A 15,517-nucleotide genomic window follows, 5' to 3' on the forward strand; every position below is an offset into this window, starting at 1 on the left:
CCAGATGTTTTTTTTTCCTCGTTCAGATTTAGACCTTTAGAGTGATAACTGTGCCCGGCTTGGCTGCTCGTTGATCTTGCGTGCGTCATAAGTTTGCCCTAAACTCAGCCTCTAAGAATTAGTCACTTTCTGTTTGTTCATCCATTCATCTGTTTACCCACATGAGCAATCTAGAGTGCCTAGTTCTGTGTTAGATCCTGGAGAGTTCCAGGCACCTGCCAGGGAACAAGCTAGAACTGGACAGGGGGGCATCCTGGAAACCACCCCATGTTCTTACCGTCGAGGTGTGCTTAAAAGATAGCAACAAAACACCCACTGCCATCAGTAAGGCCCTTTCAGAAGCTTGTCCACGGTGCTGCTAACAGGATCAAAGCTTTGCTAGACTGTCTTCTAAACAGGCAGTGAGAGGGTGAGTGGTGGGTGAAGCCTTGATGTTTGTAGCCCTCCAAAACAGGGCCTTTTAAAGGATCGGGGATGGTGCTGTCCTGTACTGAAAGGGAGAGACCAGTTCTGACGATAATACACTGAAGAAAGTCGCCTGAAGAACACCAGGACGCTGGGGAAATTCATTAGGTGTACGGTAACTGGAAGAGGGCTCTTGTTACAGTTCTGTCTTACTGAGGGGCAGGCTAGCAGGGCCCACAGGGATGTGGAGCCTCGTGTGTTCCTAGGTAAATCATCATCACCCTCTGTTTGCCTCTGTGCAACAGCTATGGTGATGGTGGTAGTGACCCATTGAAGAGGGTTCGAATTCTGCCTTCCAGAGAGGGGGTGAGAGGGGGAGAGGGAAGGAGAGGGAGGGAAAGAGTGTGCCCAAGAAAGCACAAGCATGTGTAGCAAAATTAGCTACTATTTCTCCTGTCTGCGTTTGCCTGCTTATCTGTGTTCTGAGTGGATAGAAAGTTAGCTCACATGAGAATAGTCCTCTGGCCTTGTCTTCCCATCGCTGCCTCCCCTCCTGCCCCCTGGACTCCAGGGTTGTTTGTTTTATAAGGCTGTAACATCGGCTTTTTAATATGTGACCTTGAAAAAAGCCTGATTAAGTAGTTCTGGGCAAAGCTCTGCTGCTGGAAAGTGATCAGGCCTCCCACACATACCTGCTCAGCCAAGAATTTGTTTGCCCCAGAATCCGTGGGTGGGCCAAATGGAAGCTAGCACACGCCCAGGCCCATGTGAACTCTCTGTTCTGGCTGGAGACTGCCCTGCTCTCACCCTTCCTAGGCTCCTGGCTGGCTGCTTGCTCCTTGTTTTGTTTTTCTTTTGGTATGGTACTGGGACTCGAACCCAGAGCTCGTACATGAATGCACTCATCTGTAAGATACGTCCTATGCCGTTCAGTTATTTCTTTTCCTTCTCAATTCCAGACAAATATTTTTATTTTACAAAACACTCTACTATTTCCCAGCACTTTTCTTTTTTATTTTGCCAAGTTTGGCCTCTGTCTCTACCTGGGTGTTGATCTTATGCAAATTTCTGTGAAGCCCAGGTGGGCACCATACAGTGTACCATCCTGGTCTGGTACTATGCTCTGCAGGGCTCTGTGGCAAGGCTCCCTTGAAATGGCTCTGGAATTCCAGTCCTTTGGCCAGCAGTAGATACTTCTTGTCTTTGCCCAGAGGCATCCCAGGCCCTGGCTGTGGCCAGAGCCCTTCGCCCACTCCCTTTTCGGTTGGCCAGGCATCTCTCGTCCTGCCCCTGGAAGTCTGTTGGGTGTTCAGTGACTGGCTCCTGTGCCCTGTTGAATCCTGTTGTGGAGTTCTCTGCTGTGGCAGGCGTGGCCAGGCCTCCCATGTGGCAGCTGTGGGGAGTGGGGTGAGGGGAGGGCTCTGCCAGCCTCGAAGCCCCCAGGACAGAACTGGGCTTCCAGTGGTAGTAACTACCTCCAGGGCATGATTCCCCAGCCTCCCCGTCAGATCATCTCCCCCAGAGGTTACCGGAATGGTAAGTGTGACTCTGTGTGTGTGTGTGTGTGTGTGTGTGTGTGTGTGTGTGTGTGTGAGAGAGAGAGAGAGAGAGAGAGAGAGACACACACAGACAGACAGACAGACAGACAGACAGACAGACAGAAGATACAACACACGGTGGGGACTTGGCCTTATCCTTAGAAACATAATGGGGTCTTCCCCCGAAGAGGCAGCTTTTCTCTTACGTCAGAGCGGCAGATTGCGAAGCAAGCACTCACTTTTAAGTTTTATCCTTTTTATTTCTTGGCTGGTTTGTTCAAATAGAAGGGAGGATGGGTAGAGTAGACACATGCACGCTCGCAGGCCCACACACTTGCACGCATGCACACTTGAAAGCTAGATCCTCTGGACAAACAACAACCTCTGATGGAGAGCAACCCCAGCATCCCGTCCGAATTTGGTCAGTTGCTGTACTTCTTACCCTCCTCCTCTATACGAGGATAGCGGTTTTTTTTGTTGTTGTTGTTTTGTTTCTTTTTTTTTTTTTTTTGTTTTTTATCTCTCTAAAAAGAGAAAAAAGCTGTTCTGTTTAAAATCTCATTATAAATCGGTAGGTCCGGAAACATCTGCTGATGCTTCTAAAGTCTACACCTGAAGCTGTCTTAGGAAGTCTAACCTGTGTCAATTCTTCTGGAGAGATGATGCTACCACACTCTGCTGGAGAACTGAGCAGGAGCTGGGGGGGTGGGGTGCAGATAGCTGCCACCCACTGTGAGGAGGCTGTGGCTTGTTTTGTTAGGCATACCCAGACTCCGCCCAGGGCAGCGGTCTGACGGAGAAGGGGGGGTGCTTACAAGGACCCAGGCTGCCTTGATTGGGGTGTGGGGTGCTGGTGCTGGTGCAGCCCAGCAGAGCTGGCTCTGGTGTCAGGTGTGTGGCTTGGAGCGCCTGTAGGGAGCGAGCTGGTGTGAGTTACGGAAATTGTTGTGAATAGCAGTTACTGTTCTTGGCAATGATGCTGCAGTTCGCAGATTTCTTATTTAATGGGATGTTGAAAAGTCCTATATCAAACTGAAGAGTCGTAAGTGAGAAAGGCCCTTCATAGAAGTGACCACAGAATATAGACCTGTTTTAAGAATTGCCCAGTAGCCTGTAAAAACTGATGAACTGTAGTGTTAGATTCTCAGAAAAAGAGAACAAATGGTAGAATAAAGTTTGCCTTTTTGTACTCATTAGTAATGTTGGGGTGCAGGCTTCTCTAAATTGGAACGTTTGAAGACCACAAAGCATTGCAGGTGTGTTCCTGGGGTGTGTGCTTTAGTGACCGACTGGTTGTGATGGGAGGGTAGTGCCATAGGCACCTCTTCAGGCTTCCCGGAAACCACAAGCGATGGCTTCATCTATTTGTAGTGTGAAATAATGTGTTCTTAATTAAAAGCAAGTTATCAGGGCTGTTTCTCCAGAGTTAGCTATACCAGGAGGTTACAAGCACGCCACAGTGATAAACCGTCCCACTGAAACTCACGTCCCCTCTGCAGAATTCCGTACACCCAGCTAACTTCCTCCCAGGTCCCACGAGTGCTCTGCAGTGCACCTGCTTGTTAGACGGTAACTTCATCCTCTCTCTCCATTTTCTCCTCACTGGGAGCCTCTGTCATCCAGTGAGTACACGGATGTACAAATCGCTGTGGTCGCTGCCAAGGCAACGTGGAGAGCTAGCTCACGATGTTGCCTTCCGAGACCTGGTCTGAGTGCTTGTGTCTGCGGGAGAATATCAGGCAGAAGTGCATGCATGCGGCCGGCATGTGCTGTGTGTGCTGAGCCGAGTGGAAGCTGTCCACGCTGCTTGGAGGCCGGGTGCACCCGCTCCAGAAGAGGCTGGGGTGAAGCCCAGTGTTCCATCTGAAGGGCTGGTCTGGAACTGGGAAAGCATTCTAGGCATAGTGCCTATGACGCACCAAGTTGTGAAATGGCCTTTGGGGAGGGATCTATAGCCTGTCCTATTTGCCATGTTTGATACAGGAGATGAAGGAGTGAGCAAGTCTGTCTTCAGTAAGGGAAGTGCCTTACTTTGAAAATAATTGTTTATGTTGTGCCCAGGTCCCTCATCTCGCTTTACTTGGCTGTAAGCTACAGGAGCCACACAGACTGAGTCTGTTCTCTGCTATGTGCCCTTTCCTTAACACTTAGTCTGTTTCTTTTTAGATATCTATTACCTTTTAGTCACCTGAGGGTTTTATAGTGGGCCTTTTTCCACGAATTTGCTGAGGATCCTAAAAATATTTTTTAAAAAACATTGTTTTCAGACAGTGTTTTCTGATCACAATCCCCCTCCCCCACTCCTCACAGATCCTCTCCACCACTCAACTCCTCACCCCCTTTCTCTCTGTAAAAAAACCAACAAAAATAAGAAACACACATATAGACGGGGGAAAAATAAAGATGAAAGCAAAAACCAAAACATGAATGCAAAAGGCTAGTAGTGGTAGCAAATGCCTTTTAACCCCGACACTTAGGAGACAGTGACAGGAGTATCTCCTGAGTTCGAAATCAGCCTGGTCTAAACAGAGTTCCAGAACAGCCAGGACTAGAGAGAGAGAGAGGCTGTCTCAAGACAAAATACACAAGCACAAGATCAATAAGACAGCCAAAAGAAAAAACAAAACGTTCCAACAAAGCACTTTGAAACAAACAAACAAAAAAAAAAATGCCATTGAGTTCATTTTGTGTTGACCACCTACTGCTGGGCATGAGTCTACCGTGAGGTGTGGTTCATTTATACAGTGAACTCCACTGGAGAAAACCAAGTTTTCCTTTGCTTGGGATGTCAGTTGCACAGACTTCTTGGTTAGAGGTGGGAGCCGGTGTCCACTTCCTCCCTCAGCAGTGGGAGCCCATCTGGCTTGCACATGTGCAGACCCTATATACCAGCTGCTGAAGTCTCTGAATCTAAACAAATGATTTTTAAAACGTTATCTATGTTACCCTTTAAAAGATGTTTGGGCCGGGCGGTGGTGGCGCACGCCTTTAATCCCAGCACTCGGGAGGCAGAGCCAGGCGGATCTCTGTGAGTTGGAGGCCAGCCTGGGCTACCAAGTGAGTTCCAGGAAAGGCACAAAGCTACACAGAGAAACCCTGTCTCGAAAAACCAAAAAAAAAAAAAAAAAGAAAGAAAAAAGAAAAAGAAAATATTTGGGGAGGTGTTTAAGCCAGAGGACAGCTTTCAGGAGTTGGTTCTCTTCCTCCACAGTGCAGATCCCAGAGCTAGAAGTCCAGCAGTCAGGCTTGGCAGCAAGCACCTTCACCTGCTGGGACATCTTGTCAGTGCACCCTTACCCTTAGAAGCCAACTAAAAAGGAAATAGATGCTGAGAATTGTCGCAGATGACCAGGATGTGAGCTAAAGTAGTTCGGAGATGAAGTGTTGACCATGGCAATATGTCATGTGCACATGAGCCTCCTGGGTCCGAGTGTGCTCTCCCCGGTCCCAGCTGTGTACACATTGACGCTGAAGAACCCTGCCATAGGGCGGTGTGGCAGCCTGGAGATCACCAGGAGGGCTTTGCCTGTCTTGGCATACTTGAGAGAAGCCGAGTGAACACAGCATGTCAGTTCGGAGAGTTAAATACCAGGTGTACTGCTTTGGTCTGCAGCTAAGACCAGGCCAGCACTGGACTGAGGTGTTGTGGGAAAGGGAGGGCAGGGATTCCACTCCTGACACACGGCAGCCTCCAAGGCTGAGGGACTCAAAAAAACGCTGCTCCCAGACTGGCAACCCATTGATTTTTAGGACACTCTGCACTGTGGCCTCTTCCCACCCCCATTTATCCACAGAACAGAGAATAAAATGGTTACTTAATTTTTAAAGAATTTCATCATGTCCATTGTACTGTCCATCACCTTATCACAGTTATCAGGGCCAAAGTCTGTATATAGAAGCATGAGGCCTCCTTTGTGAGGGGCTAGGCTTTTTTTTTTTTTTTGGCTGACCTCACACTGGTCCAGCAAAACACTTGAAGCTGGGTTGTAGGGTGCTTGTGTTTGATGTTTGACTGTGGGCAGTAGATCTTTATGTGGAGAACAACACTCATCGACTGCCATGGCCACATAAATATGAGGGCCTTTCTCCTTAGCTAGGGACAAAGCCCTGTATTTTCAGAATAAATGAAAATACTAGTACTTGGGAGTGACCAGTATAGGAATGTGTGTGTATATAGATGTATATACTCCCAAACTGTACTTCCTGTCGTACCCTTTCCAGGATCAGGCGGCAGTTTCTCAGTAAGGTGTCCCTTAACCACTGTTTAAATGCCCCACCCCCAGCTCACCCTCTTCTCTTCTCTACATGACACTTAACATCATCCAGTGTGTGTGCTGGTCTTCTCAAGTGTTCGTTGTCTCTTCCTAGAATGTCACTCCTCCCAGGGCAGGGGTTGTCTTTGGCATGTGTCTCTAGTCTCTAGAACTGTGCCTGGCCTATTTACACGCACGCCATTCCAAGAGTGAGTGCAGCTGGCTCTCTGACCCCATGTCGTGATAAGGACTTAGAACTTAGGTATTGTGTGGGTGTGGGTGTGTGTGGGGTCTCTCCACCAGTTTGTTCTTAATCTCCTCACTTAACGAGAACTGAAACGTGAGCGTGAGGGGAACGTCTTTTAAAAATTAACCACAGCCGTGAACCATTCAGAACACCAGGCATGCAGTTAAGGCATGACAGTTAATTGTCGATTGGTGTGAGGCAAGTGGCAGGAGAACACCGTGGTCCATGGCACTGGTCCTGTGCCCTGGGGATGGGAGGAAGGCGGCAGCAAGGCCGCCGTCTCCAGTCCTCACACTTCTCACGGCCTCAGTTGTGGTGGCACCCTGAAGCTAACTCAGACTTCTGAATGTGTTTCCCAGCATTGTACCCGCTGAGGACTGCCTTGGCCAAAAGTGTGTTTTCGTTTTTGTTGATGGTGTTTCTTAGTAACCTCTGCCCGAGCGAGGCCTTGCTGCAGAATTGTTCCTCAGTCATCTTGAACTTTGTGCTCTTTCTCCTTTAATAGCTTCAGGTTTATTTGGGCCACAGAAGCGTAGGAAACAGCAACAACAACAAAAATTGAGACAAGAATATAGACGGAGCCCATCTGGTTCCTGGTTCTCTTGGAGTAAGGGGCAGCACAGGGAGGTCCGCACGTGGCCCGTGAAGCCATGCAGTCTGGCCACCAGAGCCTTCCCCGTGGGGTGATGGTACCTTGGGTTCTAATAGTCCTAGGCTATCAGCCATCCAAGAACAGATCGACTGAGCCCTGTAGTCACCTGGACCAATCAAATGAGCAGGTCCAGCTCAGGGACCTTGTGGTTCAGTGAGAGAAGGTTAAAGAGTCAGAACGGGGTGGGGGGTGGGGGGGTGGGGTGGGGGGGGGCAGGACCAGAGCAGGCCAAGTGTCAGAACATCCAGGGTAAAAGAGGGAGTGTGATTGAACCCCGCCTGATTTATGTTTATGGTGGTTCCTCAAGACGCAGCTTGGGTAAGAGGCTGGGAGGGAATAAGAGCTAGAGGTGTGTTCTTGTTCGTCCTGGGGAAGGGCAGTGAAGGAGGGCCTGGGCTGGAGGGGAGGAGAAGGGCTAGGGCTCTCACTGGTGACTCCAGCAGGTTCACCGGACAATTCATTCCGTGGACGTGTCCTCCTCTCCAAACTGCCAGAAGATGCTGGAGTCGAGGATTCAGGGGCTCCCAGGATGCACCTGTGTGCCGGCAGGACAGGAACTATTGATGAAACTAGTTGGAGCGGCTGTTTTTTTGACAGCTGTGTTTTCCATTACAAATGAATGCTGGGTATTAGGACCTTACCAGTCTGTTAGGGGCCTTCCACCACAGCTGAGGGGTAAGAGAGTGAGAGACCCCAAGGACGACCTCAAACTCCCCAGGATAAATGTCACTTGAACCTCGCCTTAACAGTAACCCTCCTTTTTGACGCTTTTCCATTATATTGTGTTGAATCTTAGGTGGTTCTTAAAGCTACATCTATGGATTGGTCTTCCCTCTAGAGCTGCAGTTACTTCATAGGGTAAGGTGAGAAGTTAGACGGTCACTTACAGATGGTCTTCAGAGGGAAGGATGACTTGGAAAAGGGGCTGGCAAAAGCGGTTCAACCATGAAGGTGCTTGCCTCCAAGCACGATGGCCTGAGTCCGATCTCCGAGACCCAGTTGTTGGGAAGGAGAGGACCAGCTGCTACGAGTGTCCTCTGACCTCCACGGGTGCAGTGGGGTGCACAGGCCTCACACCTCGATGTTACAAAATGTGATCACAGCCAACGGAAGAATCCAGAGCGAGGCGAGCCTCGGCTAAACTGAATTCGTGGTGTTACGTGGTTGTCTTTGAAGCCATGGGATACTTGATTTTCAAGTCCTTATTACTATTGAATGGAGAGGTGATTTTTTTAATGGTTCTTTTTTTTTTTTTTTTTTTTTTTTTTTTTAATGAACGCAATAAAGTTAGCCTGAAATGATGGATTAGGGTTCTCCCGAGTCTGGAAACATGATTGGAAATGTGTGGATATGCTATCACGAGCACTTGCTAACAATCCTGTCCTCATCTTTGCAGGCGGAAAAATGGCAGCAACCTAGGCCCTTTTATCGGAACACAGTGAACCACCAAACATGTAAGTGAAATTAGCTGTGTGTATATTTATTACGTTAATGTTTGTAAGTGCTCAGAATAGTATCTGACACAGGAAACCGTGTGTGTTTGCCCTTTTCTAAGTTATTGTCGGTGTACCTAAGCTCCAAATGAACTAGTCACAAACATAGAAAACTCCACACAAAGCCACACCTTTCCTTCCAAGGGTGAATGAGCAGCCTTGGTAAGTCCAGAAATGTCCTGAGTGGATCTAAGAAACTATCTTGGCACACCAATTTATTTTTGCCTTGAAGCACCCATTCATAATAACTTCGAATGTGAAATTGGTTTCAGTTTTGAAACTAAAGAGCTTCTTTGAAATTTTGTTGATACTTTAATAATAATTTTAACTAATAATAATTATTATGATTTTAAAACTTTTGAAGACAGAGCCGCGTGTAGCTCAGGCCACTCTCAAAAGTCCTGATCCTTTTGCCTCTGCCTCCTAAGTGCTGGGATGACAGGCACCTCCCTGCCCAGCCTTGAAAGAAAGTTTGTGTTGGGGCAGGGGACACGGGCGTCAGAGGACAAGTTTGATCTCTTTTTCTACCACGTAATGAGTCCCGGGGATTGACCCCAGAGCATCAGACTCGGTGGCAAGCCCCTTTGCTTGCTGGGCCATCTAGCCAGGACCCTAGGAGTTTATCATTTGGGAAAATGGAGAATGGGTTTATTTAAGGTGGCCACCAAGGTGGCTTAGGGATTGGCATTGATGACACATAGAGATGACTTTAAAAACAGCACCCCGTGTTCTGGGGGCAGCAGATAACTTGGTTGAAAAATTCCCAATCGTTGAACGTCCAACTTTGTGGCACCACGAAGGCTTTGACACCGAGCCAGTGATGATGCTAAAGGGACACTCGGGTGCCTGTGGACGCAGGGGGCACAGCCCTCCCTCCTCATTCCACCCGTGTCTCTTGGGTTCTGCACGTGTATGCGGATTCGTGTCTCCTTGTGTGGCGATGCTCTGGACTTTATTCCCCTCCTTTTCAACTCTCTCTTCTTAGTTCCTCTCCTTCAATAAGTCAGCATCCCTGCCTCAGGGTGAGGGACCAGTCTGGTAGACTTTCCTCTAGACGGTCTTCATGATGTGTCTGTCTTCTTCCCTCTGGTGTGGCGTGGTAAGTTGCCTGCCTTGTCCTAAATACAGTGCCCCTTGGTGATGGCTGTGGTTCCCTGCTTGGGTTTTGGGGTGTAACATTACCTGTGTGGTTGCTCTTCCGGGAGGTGCTAGCGTGGCCATTACCCGCACAACAGGTGCACTGAGTGTGTCAGCGACACTCGAACCCATGCGAGGAAATGCCAGTTAGCGCTGCATGCAACTGTTCCTGTCGCCGTTTTCTAATTGTTTATTGTTTTGAGACCAGCTCTCTCTACATAGCCCTGACTATTCAGGAACTCAACTGTGTAGACAAGGCTGGCCTCGAACTCACAGAGATCCGCCTGCCTCTGCCTCCCCAGTGCTGGGGTTAAAGGTGTGCACCACCACACCTGGCCCTCTAGTCTGTTTTATGCTAACCCTTGCTGTTTCTTTTAATGCGGATCGTGACTTCCAGGGTACTGTCCTCTTGTAGACCTGAGGCTTTTGTGCTGTGACAGTGGCCCGTGGGTCTTTGCCCTGAGTTGTGTTCGGTGCACTGCTGTTTGTCTCTGAAACGCTGCAAACTTGCCTTAACTTAATTTTAAATTATTTATGTAATGTGTACAAGTGTTTGCCTGAACGTACGTGTGTGTGTGTGTGTGTGTGTGTGTGTACACACTGTGCATGTGCCTTACCCTCAGACGCCAAAGAGCATCAGATGCTGTGAAACTAGAGTTGACAAATGAGTCTAAGCGGCCATGGGGATGCTGAGATCCGAACCTGGGTCTTCAGCTACTTAAGCCTTTGCAGCAGACTTTCCCCTTGTTGTAACTGACCACTCCTGCTTCCTGTTTGCCGTCCCCTGCTCAGCTGTCTGAGCTTTGACATTGCTTTCCTTACAAAGAGTCATCTTGCCATTTTGAAAGACACATCCTTTTGTGCCGTTAGATCTCACTATTAAACAGGACGGAGAAGGTAAGCTAGTCAGTAAAGTGCTTATCATCACTAAGGACCTGAATTTGCATCCAGCCCCATGGAGAAGGCCAGGTATGTCAGCCTGTATCTGTAATCAGTCACCAGCTCTGTGGGGCAGAGACAGGAGAATCCCTGGAGCCCACTGGCCAGCTAGTCTTGCCAAATCAGTTGAGCAAAGTTCAGTAAGAGATTCTGTCTCCTGGATGGATGGATGGATGGATGGATGGATGGATGGATGGATGGATGGATGGATGGATGGATGGATAATAAAGGCCATGGGTAGTAGAAAGACACCTGATAAATAAAAAATGAATGAATGAATAAATGAATAAATGAATGAATAAATAAATAAATAAATAAATAGGCCATGGGTGATAAAGACACCTGACAGTGACACCTGACAGTGACCTCTGACTTCTACCTGCATGTACACATGCACATGAATGCGTTTGCCCCCACACAAAGATCCTGCTATGAAATAATTTTAAGAAAATACTACTTCTGCATTAATTGTCATAATTTTTATATTGAAATGTACAGTTTCTCAGAAACATAACCATTGTGGTGCTCTGATCTCAGAATCCTCCCCCACCTCCCTACCCCAGTAAGTGTAAGGTCCACGGTGGTAGAGTTTGAATAATGGTGGCGTCTTCCTTAACTGGTCCTTTTCTTGGTTAGTATTAAGTGCTCCAGAGAGACACCTGCTGGCCAAAATGTAGTATTGCGTCGCTGTTCTCTTCTGGAAATTATCACAGGACCTTAAGCTTTCATAGCACGTGGATATGTTTTATAGTAGAATGTACTGAAGCTTCCTGCCTAAGCCCCTCAAACATACTTGCCATTTACAGATCACATCTGATGAACTAAGAAGTATTCAGACCTAAGAATTTGGTTCAAGGAGTAGAGATGTAACAGGGAAGAGGATTTCATGATAAAACCCTAGTCCTGTCCTTCCCCATGTTCAGTAGGGCTACAAAACAATCATGACCCTGGTCATTTAAAAGATTTTGAAAGGGGTAACACTTCTCCAAGAGCAGTTAGAGCTTGCTTTTTCGATGGCTTAGTTTTATTACATGAGAGGTGCGTTTGTTCCCATTCACAAACTTGGCAATGGGAAAATAAAGGCAGAGGTGGGAGAGGCGGCTCAGTGGTTAAGAGCACGTGTCGCTTAGGAGGACCCAGGTTTGCTTCCCAGCACCCACAGGGCTGCTCACAGACACCCTAAGTTCCGTTCCAGGGATCTGATGCCCTCTTCTGACCTCCTTAGGCATGAAGTGTGCACGGGATGCACATACATACGTGCAGGCAGAAGACTCATACATAGAAAAAATTTAAAAATCAAAACAAATTTTTAGAAAAAGAAATCCAGGGTGCTGACATTTTGCTTCAAAGCCCCAGTTGGAACATCATGGTGGCTTTGGTGCAGTGCACACTTGGGGAAGTTCTCACTGAGTGCAGGGGCAGGATTGCTTCCAAAAACAAAACAAGACACGTAATTATGCACTTCTAGTATACTATGTCCATAACAGATTTTAAGGACCAGTGTGTACAAGATTGTTCTTTTAAATTAACGCAGTAGTCGTCCATCTGTCTTGGACTGGACTGTGTCTCTTGTTGCTTGGAAATAAGATTCTCACTGTTTGCTAACCTGTCCCTGTTTCACACAGTTTTCTACTCATAAGTACAGGGAAGTTGGTAGGAAAACGCCAGCGTGTGTGTGTGTGTGTGTGTGTGTGTGTGTGTGTGTGTGTGTGTGTGTGTGTGTGTTAGTCCCTGGAGCCAGCCGCTCAGAGCCCAGTGCGGGCCTACCTGCCGGCATCCTCATGCCGTCTCTGTCCCTCTTCTTCTCGGTAGGTAAGCTCCGTGTCACAGGACGCATCGCAGCGACGTCCGAGAACAACAGAGCTGGGCGGATAGAGCTTAAGGGATCAAATCAAACAGTAGCTGGGAACATAAAAGAACGCATTTGGGTTTTGTAACCTCAAACATGGAGAACGTGTATTTTAAAACGTGTCTTACACGTTTTCCACCTTCCTGGCTGTTATCCGAGGAAACGGTTCTTTTGTCAAGGCTCCCGGGGATCTGAAGAGTGACAGAAAGAAGCCTGTGTCAGGCAGCCAGGCTTGAGTGAGACTAACTAGAGGGGGTTAAACAAGGAGAGACGAAGCAGCGCGTTCCAGACAGCTGGTTTTGAACCTGGGACTGACGTCCTCCCCGTCCCTGTTGAGGTCGTGTGCACAGTAATCGCATTCACCGAATAGCCACTGTGACTGCCAGGCCCAAGATCCGCTGCTGCCAAAATCCGCAGCAGGAAGTTGTCACGCCCGTGTCTCCTGCAGACATCTTTGGATTTATATGGCAAAGAAAATAATGTTAGGCTAGGGAGATGGCTGAGTCAGTGGTGTGCCTGCAGTGCACACGTGAGGGGCTGAGTTCACACCTCTGGGCACCCGTGTGAAAGCTAGCTGTGAGTACAAGTCTGTGACCGGAGCACTGGGTGTAAAGGGACATAGACAGGAGGGTCCCCCAGACGCTCAGCCCAGCCAGCCCCCAAGCTCCTGATTAAGTGAGAGTCCCTGCCCCCAAAATGGTGCAGAGCAACCGAGAAAGGCACCTGATGTCAACATCCGGCTTCCCCATGCATGTGCACACACATGCCCTACATACACATACACACAAAACAGTAACTAATTTCCAAAGGTGAGTAGTCATGTTGCATTTGGTGAGTCCTGCATGCTAAGCATCAGCTGAAAGCATAGGGCTGGGGTCTACTGCCATCCAGTTTAATGCTCACAAGATCGGAAAGCCCAGCCTGAAATGCTTTCCTAACCTCAGAGAGAATCCTGTGGCACCCAGAGCCCCATTGGAATCTCGGGCTAATTGGGTCCAAATAATAATGGAGTGCTGTTTGCAATTTTAAGGAGCTTCTCATTTTACATGGGGATGAGCCATGATGACAAAGAAGGAAATCAGAGGGTGTAATAGAATAATCCAGTGACCCAAGCGCTCTGCAGTTGGGAGCACGTTAATAATTTTGGTGTTACAAGTTCTCAAGTGCCTACTTGAAAATTGTACTGTCGTTCAGTCATCAGATAGAGTAACATAATTAGGAGTACCTCCTCCAATCGAAGCACCTGTATGCGGCAAGGTGTGTCTGTATCAGCGCCTCAGGTGTGGCCGTATCGGGGATTAGGAAGATGGGAGAAGGACACACAAGCACCGAGTCATTGTGTGTGCGTACCATTGTGTGTGCGTACCTGTGCAGTGTACATGTTGCAGCCGCGTTTTACATTGACAGATGCTGTGTGAGGGCTGCAGTTTTGCATCTCTCTGCTGTCACGTATTTTGTTTTTTATAGTAACCATCCTGAAAGGTGGGAAGCAATAGCCTCCTGTGGTTTGTTTTGAGACGGGGTCTTGCTCTGTAAACCAGGCTGGCCTGGACCTCACAGAGCTGAGCTTGCTCGCCTCCGAGTGCTGGGACTGAAGGTGTGCTCTACCTCACGCAGCTCCCACTGTGGTTTTAATTGGCATTTTCTTGCAAACCAGTAATGTTGAAAATCTTTTTCATGGGCATCAACGGTCATATTTGTATGTCATCTTCGGAGAAATGCCCACTTTAGAGATGAGGTGCCTCTGGGCCACAGGCATCCCTTACGTGTGCTCGGGGTGTGATACATGACTGACAGCTGCCTGACCCAGGCCCTGTGTCTCCTCCGCAGGTCTCCTGTGCCCTGCTGAGCTTCTTCACTTGCTCTGGTCCCAGTTGTCTGCTTTTGCTCTTAACTGCTTGTACTTTTGTGTAGTCAAGAAATCCCTGCCTAGATGCAATGACGTAGCGCTTCCCCTGTTTTCTCCAAATAATTTCTTGCATTCGGGGTTTAAATTTAAGTCTTTAGCCCATTTGTGTCCAGTTTTAAATTTAAAAATTACATTGTATGTATTTACTGTGCATGAGCATGCGCTCCAGGTACGCATGCGCGGCACAGTACATGTGCGGAGGTCAGGAGACAGCTCACAGGGATAGGTAGGTACTCTCTGGTCCTGGGAATGGAGCTCAGATGGTCGGGCTCGGCAGCAGGCGCCTTTCCCCATTAAGCCACCTCACCAACCCATGGGACGCATTATTGTAGGGTGCAAGAGACCCTGTTTCCTTGTTCTTTCATCTTCTCGGCACTGTTCTTCCATATGTCTGAGCATCCTCGTCAGGATCGATGGGCTGTACGCATAGGTTTATTTTCCCACTGGTTTTGTCTGTTTTAATGGCATTGCCATACTGCTTTAATCACTATAGCTTTACAGTGTATTTGGAAGTCAGTAGCATTGTCCCTTCCTTGCTCCTCTTTCTCCAGAATGTTTGGACGGTTGCGGAGTCTTCATTGTCCCTTAAGAATTCGAGGGTACGTTTTTGCTAAAAATTACCATCAGGATGTATTTTACGGTTTTAAAACATTATTTACCTTGTGAGTGTCCACTCACATCCTAGTTCACTGGTTTTTCCACTTGGCCAGCTTGAGGGCAGGAAGGACAGGCCCACCCTCATCCTGCGACAATGAAGGCTTTGTGAATTGCTTTCAAACCCGGAGCAACTTCCTCCTTTAACAATAGCTCCTCCCTTAAATGTTCCCTCTCCTCCCAGCTCTGTGCACTCTTCCTCAGCTCCAAAGGCCCTCCTTTCTGGACTCCCGGGAGGCCTCAGCCAGATTCTTAATACAAGCAAATGCTGCTGGCTACAAAGTTGGTAGCCATGCTGTTTTTTCTGGCATAAATGCAGGGGGTTTTGTGATGGCAGTTTTTGTTTTTGTTGTGTTTTGAGACAGGGTCTTATGGGGACTTCAGGCTAGCCTCAAATTGACTGTGTAGCCAAGGGTGACTATAAACCTTTGATCCTCCTGT

General features: G+C 48.1%; 1 protein-coding gene across 1 annotated transcript in view; it reads left to right on the forward strand.

Annotated features, from left to right (window-relative positions):
* The window catches only part of LOC102911807 (uncharacterized), a 153,613-nt gene that overhangs the window by 80,775 nt on the left and 57,321 nt on the right, over window positions 1-15,517 (forward strand). Inside the window, exon 5 of the mRNA XM_076565983.1 lies at window positions 8,492-8,549. The gene's annotated coding sequence lies outside the window, so the exon portion shown is untranslated. The remainder of the gene's footprint in view (window positions 1-8,491; window positions 8,550-15,517) is intronic.

Source organism: Peromyscus maniculatus, chromosome 3 (assembly GCF_049852395.1).
Source record: "Peromyscus maniculatus bairdii isolate BWxNUB_F1_BW_parent chromosome 3, HU_Pman_BW_mat_3.1, whole genome shotgun sequence".
Taxonomy (NCBI): domain Eukaryota; kingdom Metazoa; phylum Chordata; class Mammalia; order Rodentia; family Cricetidae; genus Peromyscus; species Peromyscus maniculatus.